Source organism: Nicotiana tomentosiformis, chromosome 3 (genome assembly GCF_000390325.3).
Source record: "Nicotiana tomentosiformis chromosome 3, ASM39032v3, whole genome shotgun sequence".
NCBI classification, from domain to species: Eukaryota; Viridiplantae; Streptophyta; class Magnoliopsida; order Solanales; family Solanaceae; genus Nicotiana; species Nicotiana tomentosiformis.
This window is the reverse complement of record NC_090814.1, coordinates 8,798,783-8,817,729: the sequence shown is the minus strand read 5'-3', so window position 1 is coordinate 8,817,729 and position 18,947 is coordinate 8,798,783. Positions and strand designations below refer to the sequence as shown.

At 40.3% G+C, this 18,947-nt stretch overlaps 2 non-coding genes across 2 annotated transcripts; both read right to left on the bottom strand.

The window, feature by feature from the left end:
- Positions 1-12,243: 12,243 nt before the first annotated feature.
- LOC117278665 (small nucleolar RNA R71) lies at positions 12,244-12,350 on the bottom strand. Its single transcript, XR_004509016.1, has one exon. It is a non-coding gene; the product is annotated as a small nucleolar RNA R71 (small nucleolar RNA).
- Positions 12,351-17,966: 5,616 nt separating this feature from the next.
- LOC117278666 (small nucleolar RNA R71) lies at positions 17,967-18,073 on the bottom strand. Its single transcript, XR_004509017.1, has one exon. It is a non-coding gene; the product is annotated as a small nucleolar RNA R71 (small nucleolar RNA).
- Positions 18,074-18,947: the final 874 nt, after the last annotated feature.

Here is an 18,947-nt window from a genome sequence, read left to right as displayed (position 1 = left end):
CACGTGGCTATTTGGTCCAGGAGGCATATAACCCGCCCCAAATATCCACCCGCCCAATTTTTTTAGACCACCCATAGTAAAAACACTATTTCTACCTACCCATTCCTTTTACCCCCTTTTTCTTCATCAAAATTAGAGCGGTTCTAATTTTCTTCCTCTTCAAATTTTTCTCTCCTTTCAGGTCGTAATTGTTTTGTTCCACCCCTCTTCTAAACTTGCTTTTGCTTGTAAAAGCTATTCTTTTTTGGTAAGATACAAGCCTACCATGTCTAAGAATTCAATTGCTTCTAATTCGTCGTGTTGAAGTGGTTGGGGGTTGATTGTTAATCATTTTGTGGCTAAGACTCCTATAAATGTTAGACGTAGATTTTACAAATGCCCTCGTTTTGATGAAGAATTGTCATGTGGGCTTTGGAACTGGCGCGACCAAAATATGCCACCACATGTGACAATGGTGATAAGTAACTTGAATAACACACTGAAGTGTGTAGAAGTAGAAAGGAATTTTTTGAAGAAGATGGTGGCTGACTTGGATGATGATGTTTGTCGAGAAAAGCTGAAATTGAAGAACATTGTAGCAGAAATGGAAGGCATAAATTCAGCCAATTTAGCGGCAGTGTCTAAGATGGAGAATAAATTACGAAGGATGAAACTTTTTGTTGTTATTTCGTGGGCTATCTTTATTCAGATTTTAGTGGCTAGGAGTCAGTGCAGTTTGGTTATTATTATTGTCAAGAGCAATGTAATATCCCTTTTGGTTCTTTGATGATCTCTATGTTTGTTTCAGTTTCTTGTATTTTTTATGAATTTGAAGTTATTTTGTTCAAGTTGATATGTACTTGAAATGTGCTTACAAGAAAAATGCCCATATGTTAATAGTATCATTATCTTAACAAGAGAAATGACAATAAAGTTGGCACAAAAAAAGGTTCGACTATGGAGCTTAATTAAAGCTGCAAACATACATTGTTTCTGGAATATTTACCTAACAAACATAGCTATTAGACTAGTAAATATGTGATTGTTGTGTACAAACGCACACGCAAGTATACGTGGTCGACAAGTAATAAAGTAATGAGAAAGTATTGTTCCCACGAGGATTTATGATCAACTATTGTCTAACTTAAACTAGTACGAGTTATTTGTTCAAAAGCTTTTGAGAAAGATAATTGTGGTTTTTACTAACTAAATTACTATGAAGCTAATAAGCAAAGAAGAAGATAAGATCACAAGTAGAGCAAACAAACACGTAGAAAGAATTCAATGAGATGGTAATATTCCGGGGTTATGGGATTAATATCTCTCCTATTGCATTTTTTCGATTGATTTAACCACTTGATTTATATAATTTATTGATTAGCAGGGTTTATTTTGCTCGCGAAGTTCTTTCAACGCTTCGCTCACATATTCAAGCCAACCTAAGACTATATGTATATAGAATCAGAATTAATAAGAACGCATGTATATTTCCTGCAAGAATAACCAAGTAAGGCAACTAGAATATGTCTATCCTAATCGCGAATCTATTCTCCGATGCCCAGATCCAAAAACTTACTCTATTCAATCTTATATGCGATCTATAGTTTTCACTTTCGAGTTCAACTATAAATTTGTAGATAATACTCAATTGTTAGCTACGCAATAGAATAATTAAGTGCAAGATTGAATAAACAAATTAATATGATAAAATCAAGCAATATTATCATCGTCAAACTACAATAGTCAATAACAACCTATAACCCCAGAATAATGAGATTCTTAGCCACGCATGTTCATGACAATACTCACAATATTATTTTTATACATAAAAGCTATGAATACTAGATGGAAGATGGAAGAAGGATGAATTCCGTGCTCCGTTTGTATTTCTTTGCCTTTGCTTGCCTCCAAAATTGACCAACCCTTCACTAATCATGTTTAGGAGTATTTACAGGTTAGGGTCGGAGTCTTCAAGCCCAAATCCAAGTAGAAAATATTTAAAGCATGGACTAGAAAAGGACCAGGCCTCAAAGCTCGTGAGGCCTAGTGTGCAGAGTGCCCTGGAGTGGGCGACACCCACTTTGCCACCTGGTGTACCGCGCCCAGGACCAGGCATCGCCTGGCCTGACGCCTGGTTCTGAAACTTGTTTGATTTTTGCCTTTTCGTACTCTTTTTGTGTATCTTTGACATCCTTGTATGCAACCTTTACGGATTTCCATCCTCCAACTCTCTTACACATAAAAACGACACAATTAAGCTCAAACGTCACACATTTAATCATTAAAAACATTAAATTATAATGCACTAAAAGTGTGATGACCCGATAGGTCATTTATAGTTTATTCTTCATTCTTGTATTTCGAGACCTTGAATAGTTCTATTTAGCCTTTCTCGATTTACGTGCACAGTTCGTGTCCTTTTTCCGGAAGGTTTTTATGAGAAAATTTATGAAAATATAAAATCGCGCCTTAAAACTCATTTGAGTTGACTATGGTTAATGTTTTGTGTAAACGGACTCGAATAAGTATTTTGACGGTCCTGATAGGTCCGTATCGTGATTTGGGACTTGGGCGTATGCCCGAAATCGAATTCGAAAGTTCCTAGCTCGATTTATCATAATTTGTTAAAAACTAGAGGTTTAAAGGTTTAAAAAAATTCATAAGTTTGACCGTAGTTTGACTTTGTTGCTACCAATTTTGGATTTTAGTTCCGAAACTTTGTATAGGTTCACTTCAGTATTTATGACTTGTCTGCAAAATTTGGTGCAAAACGGAGTTGATTTAACGTGATTCGGACGTCTGGTTGAGAAATTGCATGTTCTTAAGTTTCATTGAAAATTTCATTTGTTTTGGTGTCTGATTCATAGATTTAGGTGTTATTTTTGTGTTTTGATAGCGCGAGCGAGTTCGTATGATATTTTTACACTTGTGTGCATGTTTGGTTTGGAGCCCCGAGGGCTCGAGTAAGGTTCAGATAGGTTGCAGATGTTTTTGAACTTAGGAAAAAAATGTTGGTTTAGCTTCTGCTGGTTTCTGGTGCATGCTTCTTCGCGATCGTGAAGATATTCTCGCAATCGCGAGTTGAAACTGGGGAGGAGTTGTTCTTCGCGAACGCGAGGTTCTGGTCGCTAAAGCGAAGTGGAGGGGGGCTTGCCCTTCGCGAACGCGAAGTGTTGTGGGATTCTTGGGGAGCTGGTCTTGTGTTAATTTAGCCTTAACCTGTGTTCTTTTATGGTCGAAAATTAGGGATTTGGGAAGAATTGGAATTTTTTATAAAATTGAGATTTAGACCTCAAATTGAGGTCGGATATTGAAACTAATTACATAATCGGGCTCGGGGTGAATGGGTAAATAGGTTTTAGTCCGAATCTCGGGTTTTGACCAAGTGGGCTCGGGGTTGACTTTTGTTGACTTTTTTAGAAAAAGTATAAAGATCTTAACTTTATATATTGTAATTTATTTTCCTAGCATTATTTGATGTTATTGAGTTGATTTTGGTTAGATTCAATTGGTTTGGAGGCGGATTTTAGAGGAAAGGCCCCGGTAGAGCTTTGATTTGCTTGCGAAGCAAATTTAGTGCTGGGTCTAACCTTGATTTGAGGGAATTAGGAACCCTTGAGCTATGTGCTATGTGAAATTCATGTGTAGCGGCATATATGCGAGGTGACGAGTGTATATACGCCGTCATAATACTTGTTCCCATGCTTTTTCGTATTTCATTAAATATTTTATTCCATGTCTTAACTGTTACATGCTTTAATTGCTTCCTATGCACTAATCTGCTACTTGTCGTTTATTATTCTCATATTAAAATATTAGTTTCTCTCATGCTTCCATGATTTAATTGATACTTGCCTTAATTGACTTACTTGTACCCTTTAGTTGTCATTTATTTGACTTGTCTTGCTGCTTAGTATTAATTTTAGCAATTTTTGATTTGGAACGAGTTTTCCCTTTATGGTTCTGCTTTCATATTCGTTAATCGTAGAGAGTTTTGTGATTCGAGTTGTTGAATTGATTTCATTTATTGATTTGTATTTATGGATCGGGTTTCACGCCGCAACAGGTGGAATAAGGGAGAATTGATATTGATATGGTGGGATCGGGTTGCACGCCGCAACCGGTGGAATAAGGGAGGATTGATATGGTGAAATAATGGAGGATTATGATATTGATTCTTATTATATGGTGGGATCGATTTTACATGTTATTAATGTTATATATATGGTAAAATAAGGGAGGATTGTGTTTGTACGGTGGGATCGGGTTGCGCACTGCAACAGTTTATGTGTTTTGTATTCCTTGTTGTATTGAGTTGGATTTGGTGTTTTCGTATGAGATTCTGAGGATTTGTATCTCTAGTTTTACTGATTTCGAGGATTGAGTTTATTTTCATAAGTTAACTGCCTTACTTTCTTATATTCCTTTCCTGTTATTATCATTATACTGCGTACACATTATTTTAAGTGACCCGCCTTAGCCTCGTCACTACTTCGTTGAGGTTAGGCTCGACACTTATAGAGTACATAGGGTCAGTTGTACTCATACTACACTCTGTACTTCTTGGGAAGACTTTGGAGTCGGTCCCAGCGGTGCTCAGTAGATTGCTCGGATCGGACATATGACGGAGACTTGAGGTACAACTGCTCGGCGTTCACATCACTGAAGTCCCCTTCTACTTTATCCTAGTTGTTTATTTCTTTTCAGATAGTTTTACTTTCATTCAGACCATTATCTGTATTATTTTAGTCGCTCGTGCACTTGTAACACCAGATCTGGGGTTGTATTAGATATTACGGTTGTTATGACTTATCGCACTTTATTTCAGTTCTATTTCAGTATAATTGGTATCAGTTAATTTGTTTTGTTGAAAATGGCTAAAAACTACTCTAATGTTGGCTTGCCTAGCAAGTGAAATGTTAGGTGCTATCACGGTCCCGAGGGTGGAAATTCCGGGTAGTGACAAGTTGGTATCAGAGCACTAGGTTGCCTAGGTCTCACGAGTCACGAGCAAGCTTAGTAGAGTCTGGAGGATCGGTACGGAGACGTCTGTACTTATCTTCCAGAGGCTATGGAGTTTAGGAACAATTTCACTTCTATTCTTCTCTATCTTGCGATTTTATTCTCTCATTGATGATTGACTCTTCTATTCTTGTTCTCTTGCAGATGGCGAGAACACGTACTGCATCTATAGCCGGACAGGAGCTGGAGCCCTAGTGGCAGCTACGATCAGGGGCAGAGGTCGAGGCCGAGGTCGCGCCAGAGGCCGAGGCAGAGGCAGGGCTCAGCCTAGAGCTCGAGCAGTAGCACCCGTAGTGGAGCCTCAGGTGGATTTTGAGGAGGAGGTTCTAGCTCAGACTGTACCTGTCGGACCAGCTGAGGTCCGGGAGAGGTTCATAGCCACTCCAGTGCTTTAGGATGCTCTAGTCCATTTGGTGGGCCTTATCGAGAGTGTGGCCCAAATCGGTACATTCCCGGTGGCACCAGCCATCTCTCGGTCTGGGGGAGGAGCACAGACTCCCGCTACTCACACCTCGAAGCAGGTGGCTCCCTAGTATCAGACTCCAACAGCCCCGCCAGTTGGGGTAGTTCAGCCGGTTGTTGCGGCACAGGCCGGTGATATGCCCGCTTTGTCTTCTGAGGCTATGTTGAGGTTGGATAAGTTTACCAAGCTCTTTCCTGTTCATTTTAGTGGTGCATCTTCTGAGGACCCATATGTATTTTCGGACTATTGCCACGAGGTGTTGCGCAACATGGGTATAGTTGAGACCAATGGGGTCGATTTTACAGTATTTTAGATGACTGGTTCCACCCAGATATGGTGGAGAGATTATATGTTGACTAGACCAGCTGGGTCGCCTGCACTTACCTGGGATCAGTTCTCACAGCTATTTCTAGAGAGGTTCATTCCGGTCACTCTGAGAGAGGAGTACCGCATGCAGTTTGAGTGTCTTCAGCAGGGTAGTATGAATGTCACTCAGTAAGAGACTCGATTTGTGGACCTAACTCACCATGCCACTATCTTGCTTCCTACTGAGAGGGAGAGATTGAGGAGATTTATTGATGGGCTCACTTACACCATCAGGCTTCAGATGGCCAAGGAGACATGAAGCGATATTTTCTTCTAGGAGGCCGTAGATATTGCTAGACATATCCAGTTGCTTCGTGCTCAGGAGAGGGGACAGGTGTCAGATAAGATGCCTCGTCATTCCGGTAGTTTTAGTGGTGCCTCATCTGGAGGTAGGGGTACTTTTGGTAGAGGCCATCCTACCAGACCATTTCATTTAGCGCTTCAGGCATCTCACAGTGCCTCAGGAAGCCTTGGTCCTTATGTGCCTTACTCTGGGCAGCCAGCCTATAGTGCACCATCAGCTCCTATTAGTGCGCCTCTGATCCAGAGCTATCACCGAGGTTATCCGGCCCATTTGGGTTAGCTTCAGCTTCAGCAGCCACAACAGCAGGATGGGTGTTTTGAGTGTGGTGGTATTGGTCACATCAAGAGGTTCTATCCGAGATTATTGGGTGGCATGCCACAACAGAGTTCTCGTTCCATGGTTCTAGCACCGGTTGCTCCACCGCCCGCTCAGCCAGCTAGATGCAGGGGTCAAGCTATTAGAGGTGGAGGTCAGTCCATTAGAGATGGAGGTCAGGACGTTAGAGGTGGAGGCTATCCAGCTAGAGTGTCACGACCCAAACCGAAGTGTCACAACGGGTACCCGGTGTCTTACTCAATCGAGTACCAATGTAACATATCTTTCTTATCGTACTGTCATTGGTAACTGGGCCAACATGGCCACAACACGTAATGTATAACTATAAGTGAGAAAGTACTATATCAATGAACCATCTTTCTTAAAACATGAATACATATGGGCCGTCAAGGCCTCTAACATACTGTACAAAATGAACCTCTGTCTACAAAGCCTCTAAGAATATTTGACATCAAATGGGACAGGGTACCGGCCTACCCATAAGTCCGTAGCAAAATTCTGACACGATGACTCATAGACTCGACTGTACTCTGAATGAGGTGGAGTATCATGGTCATGTGGTACCTTGTATGGCACTAGTCCATAAATACGGGGTATTATAGCTTGGACCGTATTTTATCCCCAAATTGCCAAACTTCGACGAAACTTATTTTCTTCGATTTGCTTACCCTCTCACCTTAACGAATTTACTTATCACTTGTTTGGAATAACATAATACTTATAATCCCAAAGTAATATCATTCCCAAACTTACGTCGATTAACTTACGACGAAACTTTAACGTACGAAAATGCGGGATATAACATGTCATTTTCGAGCTTTTATCAATCTACTTATGGAGTACTTTCACATACAAAAATATGGGGTGTAACATAGAGTCCGTCCTAGAGATGTAGTTCAGAGTGTTGGGGCCCAACCCCGATATTATGCTTTCCTAGCTAGGCCTGAGGCCAAGTCATCTGACGCCGTTATCACAGGTATTGTTTCAGTTTGCCATAGAGATTCTTTAGTTCTATTTGATCCGGGATCTACTTATTCCTATGTGTCATCCTATTTTGCTTCATGTCTGGTTATGCCTCGTGATTCTTTGAGTGCTCTTGTATATGTGTCCACGCCGGTAGGAGATTCTATTATTGTAGATCGTGTTTATCGCTCATGTGTGATTACTATTGGGAGTCTTAAGACTAGCGTCTATCTTCTACTTCTTGATATGGTAGATTTTGATGTTATCTTGAGTATGTATTGGCTATCACCTTATCATGCTATATTGGACTGTCACGCTAAGACGGTGACCTTAGCCATGCCGCAGTTGCCTTGATTGGAGTAAAGAGGGACTCCTAGCCACTCTACCAGTAGAGTTATTTCTTATGTGAAAGCTCGACGTATGGTCGAGAAGGTATGTCTAGTTTATTTGGCCTATGTCTATGATTCTAGTGCGGAGGTTCCTTCTATGGATTCGGTACCAGTTGTTCGTGAGTTTTCAGAGGTGTTTCCTGCAGATCTGTCGGGGATGCCACCCGACAGGGATATTGACTTATGTATTGATTTGGCTCCGGGCACTTAGCCCATTTCTATTCCACCATACAGTATGGCCCTGCCGAAGTTGAAGGAATTGAAGGAGCAGTTGCAAGATTTTCTAGATAAGGGCTTCATTAGACCTAGTGTCTCGCCCTGGGGTGCGCCTGTGTTGTTCGTGAAGAAGAAAGATGGGTCGATGAGGATGTGTATAGACTATCGGCAGTTGAACAAGGTCACTATCAAGAACAAGTATCCGTTGCCAAGGATTGATGACTTATTTGATTAGCTTTAGGGTGCCAAGGTGTTTTTGAAGATTAATTTGAGGTCTGGCTACCATCAGTTGAAGATTAGGGAATATGATGTCCCTAAGATGATTTTTCGGACTCAGTATGGTCATTATGAGTTCCTAGTGATGTTATTTGGGTTGACAAATGCCCCAGCAACATTTATGGATTTGATAAACCGGGTGTTCAAGCCCTATTTGGATTCTTTTGTGATTGTATTCATTAATGATATCTTGATCTACTCCCGTAGTCGAGTGGAGCATGAGCAACATCTTCAGATTGTACTTCAGACTTTGAGAGATAGCCAGTTATATGCCAACTTTTCAAAGTGCGAGTTTTGGTTGGACTTAGTCGCCTTTTGGGGGGATGTTGTATCGGCAGAGGGCATAAAGGTGGATCCTAAGAAGATTGAGGCAATTCAGAACTGGCTCAGACCTACTTCAGCTACAGAGATCCGGAGTTTCCTGGGTTTGGCAGATTATTATCACCGGTTCGTGGAGCGGTTTTTATCCATAGCAGCCCCATTGACTAGATTACCCAGAAGGGTGCCCCATTCACATGATCGGATGAGTGTGAGTTGAGCTTTCAGAAGCTCAAGACTGCTTTGACTACGGCGCCAATGTTGGTGTTGCCCACAGGTTCAGGATCCTACACCGTGTATTGTGATGCATCTCGTATTGGGCTCGATGCAGTATTGATGTAGGATGGCAGGGTGATTGCATACGCATCGCGGCAGTTGAAGGTTCATGCGAAGAATTACCTTGTTCATGACTTAGAGTTGGCAGCCATTATTCATACGCTGAAGATTTGGAGGCACTATCTTTACGGCGTATTGTGTGAGGTATTCACGGATCATCGGAGTCTACAGTATTTGTTCAAGCAGAAGGATCTCAATTTGAGGTAGAGGAGGTGGTTGGAGCTGTTGAAAGACTATGATATCACCATTTTGTATCATTCCGGGAAGACTAATGTGGTGGCCGATGCCTTAAGCAGAAAAGCTGTGAGTATGGGTAGCCTTGCGCATATTTCGGTTGGTGAGAGGCCGCTTGCTGTAGATGTTCAGGCTTTAGCCAATCAGTTCGTGAGGTTAGATGTTTCAGATCCCAGTCATGTTTTAGCTTGCACAGTCGCTTGGTCTTCCTTATTTGAGCGCATCAGAGAGCGTCAGTATGATGATCCCCATTTGCTTGTCCTTAAGGACACGGTGTGGCACGGTGGTGCCAAGAAGGTTACTGTTGGAGATGATGAGGTTTTGAGGATGCAGGGTAGCATTTGTGTGCCCAATGTGGACGGGCTTCGTAAGTTGATTCTTGAGGAGGCCCACAGTTCCCGGTGTTCTATTCATCCAAGTGAAGCCAAGATGTATCAATACTTGTGGCAGCATTATTGGTGGATAAGGATGAAGAAGGATATAGTTGCATAGGTAGCTCGGTGTCTAAATTGTCAGCAAGTAAAGTACGAGCATCAGAGGCCTGGTGTTTTGCCTCAGAAGCTAGAGATTCCTGAGTGGAAGTGGGAGCGTATCACTATGGATTTTGTTGTTGGACTCCCATAGACTCATAAGAAGTTCGACGCGATGTGGGTCATTATGGATAGGTTGACCAAGTCGGCACAATTCATTCCAGTGGTAGTCACCAATTCTTCAGAGCGGTTAGCTGAGATCTCATCCGCGTGATCGTTCATCTTCACGGTGTGCCCGTGTCTATCATTTCTGATCGAGGTACGCAGTTCATCTCACACTTCTGGAGGGACGTACAACGTGAGTTGATGATGGTAGGCTATAATCATGTGTTTTAGCCGCTTATTGCACTCTAATTTACTGCACTTTTATTGTGTTTGAGCTTTAATCGCTAGTGTTTTGTTCTTATTGCTTATTTCATGCCTTATAGGAGTGATTCTGAGTGATGTAGATGTCATGGAGCTAATTCGAGCTATTTGGAGCTTTGAAGTCTGAGTAAAACCCACGGGATTAAGCTAGGATTGCATTTGGGGGTCGAGGACCAAGTCTGGACATCAAAAATCGAGTTTTGAAATTCAATCTGAGAGAAGTCCACATGCCGTAACTGCCTAATTTCTGCTGCCAGTCAAATTACACACTCTCTGAAGATCCCCACTGCTGCCCCGTATGGCACGTCGCCCCATGCGGCGCGCCTGTGCATTCTTTACAGAGCCACAATCCAATTTCGGCTAGGAGAAGGTGGTTTCATTTGGGCCCGACCCTACTTGGTATAAATACATGTAAAAACATTATTTTGGGGACTTTTGACACATCTTAGACCTAAGGAAGCTAAGGAGAAGGTGGAGAAGCAAAAGCCCAAGGATTTCATCATTCAATCCTCACTCAAGACACGAGTTTGGATCGTTTTCTGTTTTCCTTTAACTTAAACATATTTGTGATGAATTGCTCCATATCTATGGAGTAGTTCTCTTTAGGATTTGATGGATTTGGTGTATTGATGATTGTTTGTGGATTATAACTCTAGTTTTATGTATTGAATCATTTTGGATGATTTAATCGTTGCATCTATATTCACTTGTTCAGTAATCGAGAGAGGAATAACTTGTGATATCTTTGCATTCTACTTTGTTGGTTGAATTCATTAATTCTTCTTAGAAATCGGAAGAAGCTAGTTGCATTGTTGATTAAACCTAATTAGGAGGATAATCGAGAGAGGTTCTCCTAAAGACCAATCCACTACGAATTCTTGCATATATTCACCGAGATTAAATTGGTTCATCGTGTGAGGTTGAGACTTAATCGAGAGAGGAGTTTCTACTAAACAGTTGAACTAATAATTGAGTGAATTCGAAAGACTCACTTGAACATTAGATGTGAATTATCTAGAGTTAGATCCCAAACAAGTATCTTGCACCTATCCTATCAAAACCCTGCTTTCTCCCATTGATAACCTTCTTTGCTCATTACTTGCGTCGATTGTCATTAGCCAATAGTTTAGACTCTTAGTTAATTTTAGTATTAATCACAAAACTCTAAATTGTTGATCATCTTGGATAGCAATCTAGCTACAAACTATGATAATTCTGTTTAACTCTAATCCCTGTGGATACGATATTATATTTTACTATATTCGACTAGCAAGCATATTTAAGTGTGTGTTTTGCGCTCGTCAAATTTTGGCGCCGCTGCCGGGGATTTGCAATTAATAGTGTTCGAAATATTTTGCAGTGCTAATTCAAGAATTTTTATTTTTATTTTATTTTTCTCTTTTTACGTTTAGTGGTCTTTAACTGTGCGCAAGCTACAGGTTAGATTGGTGCATGACTCGATCTTCTGGGAAAGAATTGCTACCTTACAAACCAGAGATAGAAAAACAACTACGACCACCGAGGAAGGAAAGAACTCTCCTCGAGAATACAGAGAAGGTTGGGCAATCCTCAACCAAAGAAACTATGGTTGGATATGATGATAATGTGGATTTGGCTGCAAGAGAGGCAGCCCAACAACGAGAAAAAGCTGCACGAGATGCTGAGGAAGCAACTCTTCGAAATGCACAACTTGTCTAAGAAGAAGAGAGGGGTCGGAGAATTGCCCAAAATCAACCCTTGGCAGCAGATCAGTTCGTAAATATTGCCCTCGGTGCTGGGAGACCGCTTGGTGATTATGCTAGACCAGTCTACAACCAAGGATTATCAAGTATTAGACCACCTCCACTTGCAGCTAACAACTTCGAGTTGAAGCAAGGGTTGCTCCAAACCCTTCAAAACTGTTGTGTCTTAAGAGGAAAGCCAAACGAAGATCCAAACAACCATCTAATGGACTTCGAGGAGATTATGAATACCTTTCAATATAATGGTGTGTCACAAGATGCAGTTTATTTAAGGACATTCCCCTTCACACTCAAAGATGATGCTAAGTAGTGGTTTCGAAACTTGCCCCAAGGATCAATTAGAACATGGGAGGAGATGACCAGAACATTTCTTGATAAATATTTCTCGTCATCTAAAACAGGCAAGTTTAGAAGAGAAATTCATAACTTCTGCCAGAAAGATACTGAAACCATGTTTGAAGCTTGGGAGAGGTTTAAGGAATTTGTTCGAAAGTGTCAACATAGTAGAATTGAACTCTGGATGCAACTCTAGGATTTTTGGGATGGATTGACACCGGCCTCACGTAGAACATTGAGTAATGCAGCTGCAGGCCCGTTGATGAAAAAGACTCCAGAGGAGATAGTCACAATTCTAGATGAGTTATCTGAAGATGCAAATCAGTGGCCCTAGAGTGCTGAAAGAAGAAGATCAACTGGTGTTCACCAAGTTGATGCTAACACATCTATGCAGGTACAACTTGATGTGATGGACAAAGAAATACGGAGGTTGACCTTAGCTTCGATACAAAGTGAACCTCATGCATCATCTGATATTTGTGGAAGAGGACACCTTACTCATGAGTGTCAAGCCTCAACTGAGGAAGTGAATGCTATGGGGAATTATAACTTCAATGCAATGGTCAGAAGCACCCCGATTTTTCATGGAGTTCACCTGGGGGGGGGGACTACAAATGCATGGCAACAAAACAACCCAGATTTCAGGGACAAGGAGCTCTATGCTTCCAAAATCAGCAGAGGCAGTAGTTTCAGCCTCAACAATCCATTCGGCCTGGTTTAGAAGATATGGTGAAAGCCTTCATTGTCAAGACAAATGAGAGGCTAGATGCTCATGGGACAGCAATTCGAAATCTAGAAAAGCAAGTGGGACAAACTGTAACTATATTGTCTGAGAGGATTCCAGAAATTCTCCCAGCTGATACTGAGAGAAATCCCAAAGAAATGGTGAACGCTCTGACCTTGAGAAGAGGGCAAGTGTTGAAGGATCCCACTCCAATCTAAAAAGAGGTGGTACCTAAAAAAGAAAGTGGGGAGCAACTGAAAAATGAAGTAGATAAGAAGAAGAAAGGCAAGAAGGGAGCTGAGAAGAAGAAGAAGGAGGAAACTTCAAGAAGGGAGGAATCCAATGAAGAGAGCAAGCACGTGCCTGCTCTACCTTTTCCCCAAAAGCTATACAGAGAAAAGTTGGACAAGCAGTTTGAGAGATTTCTGGATATGCTGAGACAGGTTAATGTAAACTTACCATTCACGGAAATGCTCTCAGAAATGCCAGCTTATGCCAAATTCTTGAAGGAGATCCTTACAAAGAGGAGGAAGATAGAAGAGACATTGGTCGAGCTCACAGAGCATTGCAGTGCAATCTTACAAAACAAACTCCCACAAAAGTGTGGAGATCCAGGGAGTTTTACTATACCTTGCTCTTTAGGCTCTATTAGGTTTGATAAATCTTTATGTGATTATGGTGCCTCAATTAATCTAATGCCCTTGTCTATTTACAGGAAGCTGGAGAATGATATTGGAGAGATAAGGTCAGCACCAATATCCTTGCAGCTGGCCGACCAAACGACTTTAATACCTGAGGGGATAGTGGAAGATGTTTTGGTTTGGGTAGATAAGTTCGTATTTCTTATAGATTTTATAGTGGTGAAGATGGTAGAGAACAAGGAGGTCCCCTCATCCTAGGAAGACCATTCTTAGCAATGGGTAGAGCTATATTAGATATACATGAAAGAAGACTTATGCTTAGAGTAGGTGAGGAGACCGTAACTTTCGAGATGAATGAAGAAACGGGGGTGAAAAAGGAGAAGCCAACTGCAAGTGTTGAGTGGAAAGTGAAGAGTTCAAAAGAGAAGGCCAGTGATAGAAAAAGATAAGTGTGGGGTGTACCCCAAAAAGGCTGAGAAGAAGCTGTCTGCATGGATGTGTGCATTAGTTCGGGCGCGTGGAATAAAGCCCGACTTCGACTCAGACTCCGACTAGAGATTCAGGAAAGTTTCCTTTATATTATGCTTTTTAATTGTGTGTCATGGGGACATGCCACAACTTAAAGTGTGTGGTGAGGGACAATTGTATGTTGTATGTATGTATATTAGTTCCTTTTTGTTAGTTTTAGTAGTTAGAGATAGAAACAAATTTGAAAGAAAAAACATAAATTTTTTAAAATTTTCAATTTTTCCCGACGATGGATATCATTCGACAGGTTTCTTGAAGGATTTAAGTCGAAAGAAAAAGACAAAAAGATTTTCTTTTGCTCGGTAGTGTATTAATTCTCCATTAGTTTTTCTTTGTGCTGCGGTTCTTTTCCAAGGATTTTGGTTGAACGAGGTGTAGTTAGTTTTTTTTATTTTGTTAGGAGTAGGAAACCTTGTGCTGTGATTTGTTTTGAAAGCAATATCTCTTGACTCCATTATACCTTGAGAATAGTGAGTGCTCTAGTGTGGCGCTTAGTCTCAGTTTTTGACTCTTGTATAAGTACCTTAAATTGTATGATCTTAACTTTGCTTAACTGCTTTGACTAGAGTGTCTTGATGAGTCCAATCTTGAGTGAGTTATGTGCCATGTGTGTGTGAGGTTTTGTGTTATTCTGTGCATTGCATTTGATGTCCAGAACTTGCCCCATGTATTTGCAAAGTGAAATAGTAGTTTTGTTCAGCCTTGGAAGAGATATAGGCGTTTCTTTGTTGAGCCTGTTATATGTGTTTACCCGCCTAATTGTTATGTATCTTAGTTAATCCCGTTGGGCCTGTAATCCTGTTTCTTTGGCAACCACATTACAAGCCTTACCCATTTGTTTGCATTGACCATCTATTTGAACCTTTTCACCTCTCGTGAACACTTGAATTGTTATGAACTTTGTAAAAGTTGAAGTGTGGGGTGGTTGTTTTGGCTTATGAGTGGAACTAATGAAAACAGGAGAAAGGTGCACTGTATTGAAAAAGTAAGAGCCACTTGAATTGAAAAAAGAAAAGAAAAAAATAGTTGTATTGTTGCAATTATTCCTTGATAGTGGTAACTCTTGATATAATTATGCTTAAAGAAGTAGGGAGTTAATGCATATTGATGTGAAGGTGGAGTATGGTTTGACATAAGTGCGCGGTTTTGAAAGGTAAATTATATGTATTAAAGTGCTTAGGGAGCTGTAGTCAATCTTATATCTAAATGTATCCTACCGTCTCGCAGCCTACATTACAACCAATTAAAGTCCTATTTGATCCTTGACTGAATGAACTCAATTAGTATAGTAGTACACTATGGGCAAACATATGGTGCATCTTTTGTGGCATATGAATTGTTGTTTCTGAGAGGGAGCGAATTCTTTCTATCTTTAGTTCCTAATTGTTCTTAAACTTTATTATGCGGGGAACGACTCTCTATTGTTGTGTGAGAGCACTTGATTCATGAAGGAAAGGTAATGTCATAGACCTATGTGTTAGAGTAAGTGAGCGAATTGTGAATGATACGTGGTGCTTTTGATTCAAATCTTGAGGCAAGGATGTTACACTATTGTGCTTAGTCTATTTTAAATATTCTTGGTGTAATGAGTTAAGAGAGTTGTTTAAAAATATCGTGTCTATATAAAGTATAGTTTGATTGCTCGAGGACGAGCAATGATTTAAGTGTGGGGTATTGATGGTAGGCTATAATCTCGTGTTTTAGTTGCTTATTACGCTCTAATTTACTGCACTTTTATTGTGTTTGAGCTTTAATCTCTAGTGTTTTGTACTTAATGCATGTTTTATGCCTTGTAGAAGTAATTCCGAGTGATGTAGATGTTATGGAGCTAATTTGAGCTATTTGGAACTTTGAAGTCTGAGTAAAAGCCTAAGGGATTAAGCCGGGATCGCGTTCGGGGGTCGAGGACCAAGTCAGGACATCAAAAATCGAGATTTGAAATTCACTTTGAGAGAAGTCCACAGCCGAGGCGCGTGGTGTGCCGCGGCTGCCCAATTTCTGTTGCTAGTCAAATTACACACTCTCTGAAGATCCCCACTTCTGCCCCGTCTGGCGCGTCGCCCCATGCGGCACGGTTGTGCTTTTTTTTATAGAGCCACAATCCAATTTTGACTAGGAAAAAGTGGTTTCGTTTGGGCCCAACCCTATTTGGTATAAATACATGTAAAAACGCTATTTTTGGGACTTTTGACACATCTTATACCTAAGGAAGCTAAGGAGAAGGCGGAGAAGAAAAAGCACAAGTATTTCATCATTCAATCCTCACTCAAGACATGAGTTTGGATCGTTTTATGTTTACCTTTAACTTAAACATATTTGTGATGAATTGCTCCATATATATGGAGTAGTTCTCTTTAGGGTTTGATGGATTTGGTGTATTGATGATTGTTTGTGGATTATAACTCAAGTTTTATGTATTGAATCATTTTGGATGATTTAATCGTTGCATCTATATTCACTTGTTCAGTAATTGAGAGAGGCATAACTTGTGATATCTTTGCATTCTACTTTGTTGGTTGAATTCATTAATTCTTATTAGTAATCGGAAGAGGCTAGTTGCATTGTTGATTAAACCTAATTAGGAGGATAATCTAGAGAGGTTCTCCTAAAGACCAATCCACTACGAATTCTTGCATATATTCACCGAGCTTAAATTGGTTCATCGTGTGAGGTTGAGTCTTAATCGAGAGAGGAGTTTCTACTAAATAGTTGAACTAATAATTGAGTGAATTCGAAAGACTCACTTGAACATTAGATGTGAATTATCTAGAGTTAGATCCCAAACAAGTATCTTGCACCTATCCTATCAAAACCCTGTTTTCTCCCATTGATAACCTTCTTTGCTCATTACTTGCGTCGATTGTCATTAGCCAATAGTTTAGACTCTTAGTTAATTTTAGTATTAATCACAAAACTCTAAATTGTTGATCATCTTGGATAGCAATCTAGCTACAAACTACGATAATTCTGTTTAACTCCAATCCCTGTGGATACGATATTATATTTTACTATATTCGACTAGCAAGCATATTTAAGTGTGTGTTTTGCGCTCGTCAAATTTTGGCGCCGCTGCCGGGGATTTGCAATTAATAGTGTTCGAAATAGTTTGCAGTGCTAATTCAGGAATTTTTATTTTTATTTTATTTTTCTCTTTTTACGTTTAGTGTTCTTTAACTGTGCGCAAGCTACAGGTTAGATTGGTGCATGACTTGATCTTCTGGGAAAGAATTGCTACCTTACAAACCAGAGATAGAAAAACAACTACGACCACCGAGGAAGGAAAGAACTCTCCTCGAGAATACAGAGAAGGTTGGGCAATCCTCAACCAAAGAAACTATGGTTGGATATGATGATAATGTGGATTTGGCTGCAAGAGAGGCAGCCCAACAACGAGAAAAAGCTGCACGAGATGCTGAGGAAGCAACTCTTCGAAATGCACAACTTGTCTAAGAAGAAGAGAGGGGTCGGAGAATTGCCCAAAATCAACCCTTGGCAGTAGATCAGTTCGTAAATATTGCCCTCGGTGCTGGGAGACCGCTTGGTGATTATGCTAGACCGGTCTACAACCAAGGATTATCAAGTATTAGACCACCTCCAGTTGCAGCTAACAACTTCGAGTTGAAGCAAGGGTTGCTCCAAACCCTTCAAAACTGTTGTGTCTTAAGAGGAAAGCCAAACGAAGATCCAAACAACCATCTAATGGACTTCGAGGAGATTATGAATACCTTTCAATATAATGGTGTGTCACAAGATGCAGTTTATTTAAGGACATTCCCCTTCACACTCAAAGATGATGCTAAGTAGTGGTTTCGAAACTTGCCCCAAGGATCAATTAGAACATGGGAGGAGATGACCAGAACATTTCTTGATAAATATTTCTCGTCATCTAAAACAGGCAAGTTTAGAAGAGAAATTCATAACTTCTGCCAGAAAGATACTGAAACCATGTTTGAAGCTTGGGAGAGGTTTAAGGAATTTGTTCGAAAGTGTCAACATAGTAGAATTGAACTCTGGATGCAACTCTAGGATTTTTGGGATGGATTGACACCGGCCTCACGTAGAACATTGAGTAATGCAGCTGCAGGCCCGTTGATGAAAAAGACTCCAGAGGAGATAGTCACAATTCTAGATGAGTTATCTGAAGATGCAAATCAGTGGCCCTAGAGTGCTGAAAGAAGAAGATCAACTAGTGTTCACCAATTTTGATGGATTTGGTGTATTGATGATTGTTTGTGGATTATAACTCTAGTTTTATGTATTGAATCGTTTTGGATGATTTAATCGTTGCATCTATATTCACTTGTTCATGTAATCGAGAGATGCATAACTTGTGATATCTTTGCATTCTACTTTGTTGGTTGAATTCATTAATTCTTCTTAGTAATCGGAAGAGGCTAGTTGAATTTTTGATTAAAGCTAGTTAGAAGGATAATCGAGAGAGGTTATCCTAAAGACCAATCCATTACGAATTCTTGCATATATTCACCGAGCTTAAATTGGTTCATCATGGAGGTTGAGGCTTAATCGAGAGAGGAGTTTCTATTAAATAGTTGAACTAATAATTGAGTGAATTCGAAAGACTCACTTGAATATTAGATGTGAATTATCTAGATTTAGATTCCAAATAAGTATCTTGCACCTATCCTATCAAAACCCTATTTTCTCCCATTGATAACCTTCTTTGCTCATTACTAGTGTCGATTGTCATTAGCCAATAGTTTAGACTCTTAGTTAATTTTAGTATTAATCACAAAACTCTAAATTATTGATCATCTTGGATAGCAATCTAGCTACAAACTACGATAATACTATTTAACTCCAATCCCTGTGGATACAGTATTATATTTTACTATATTCGACTAGGGAGCATATTTAAGT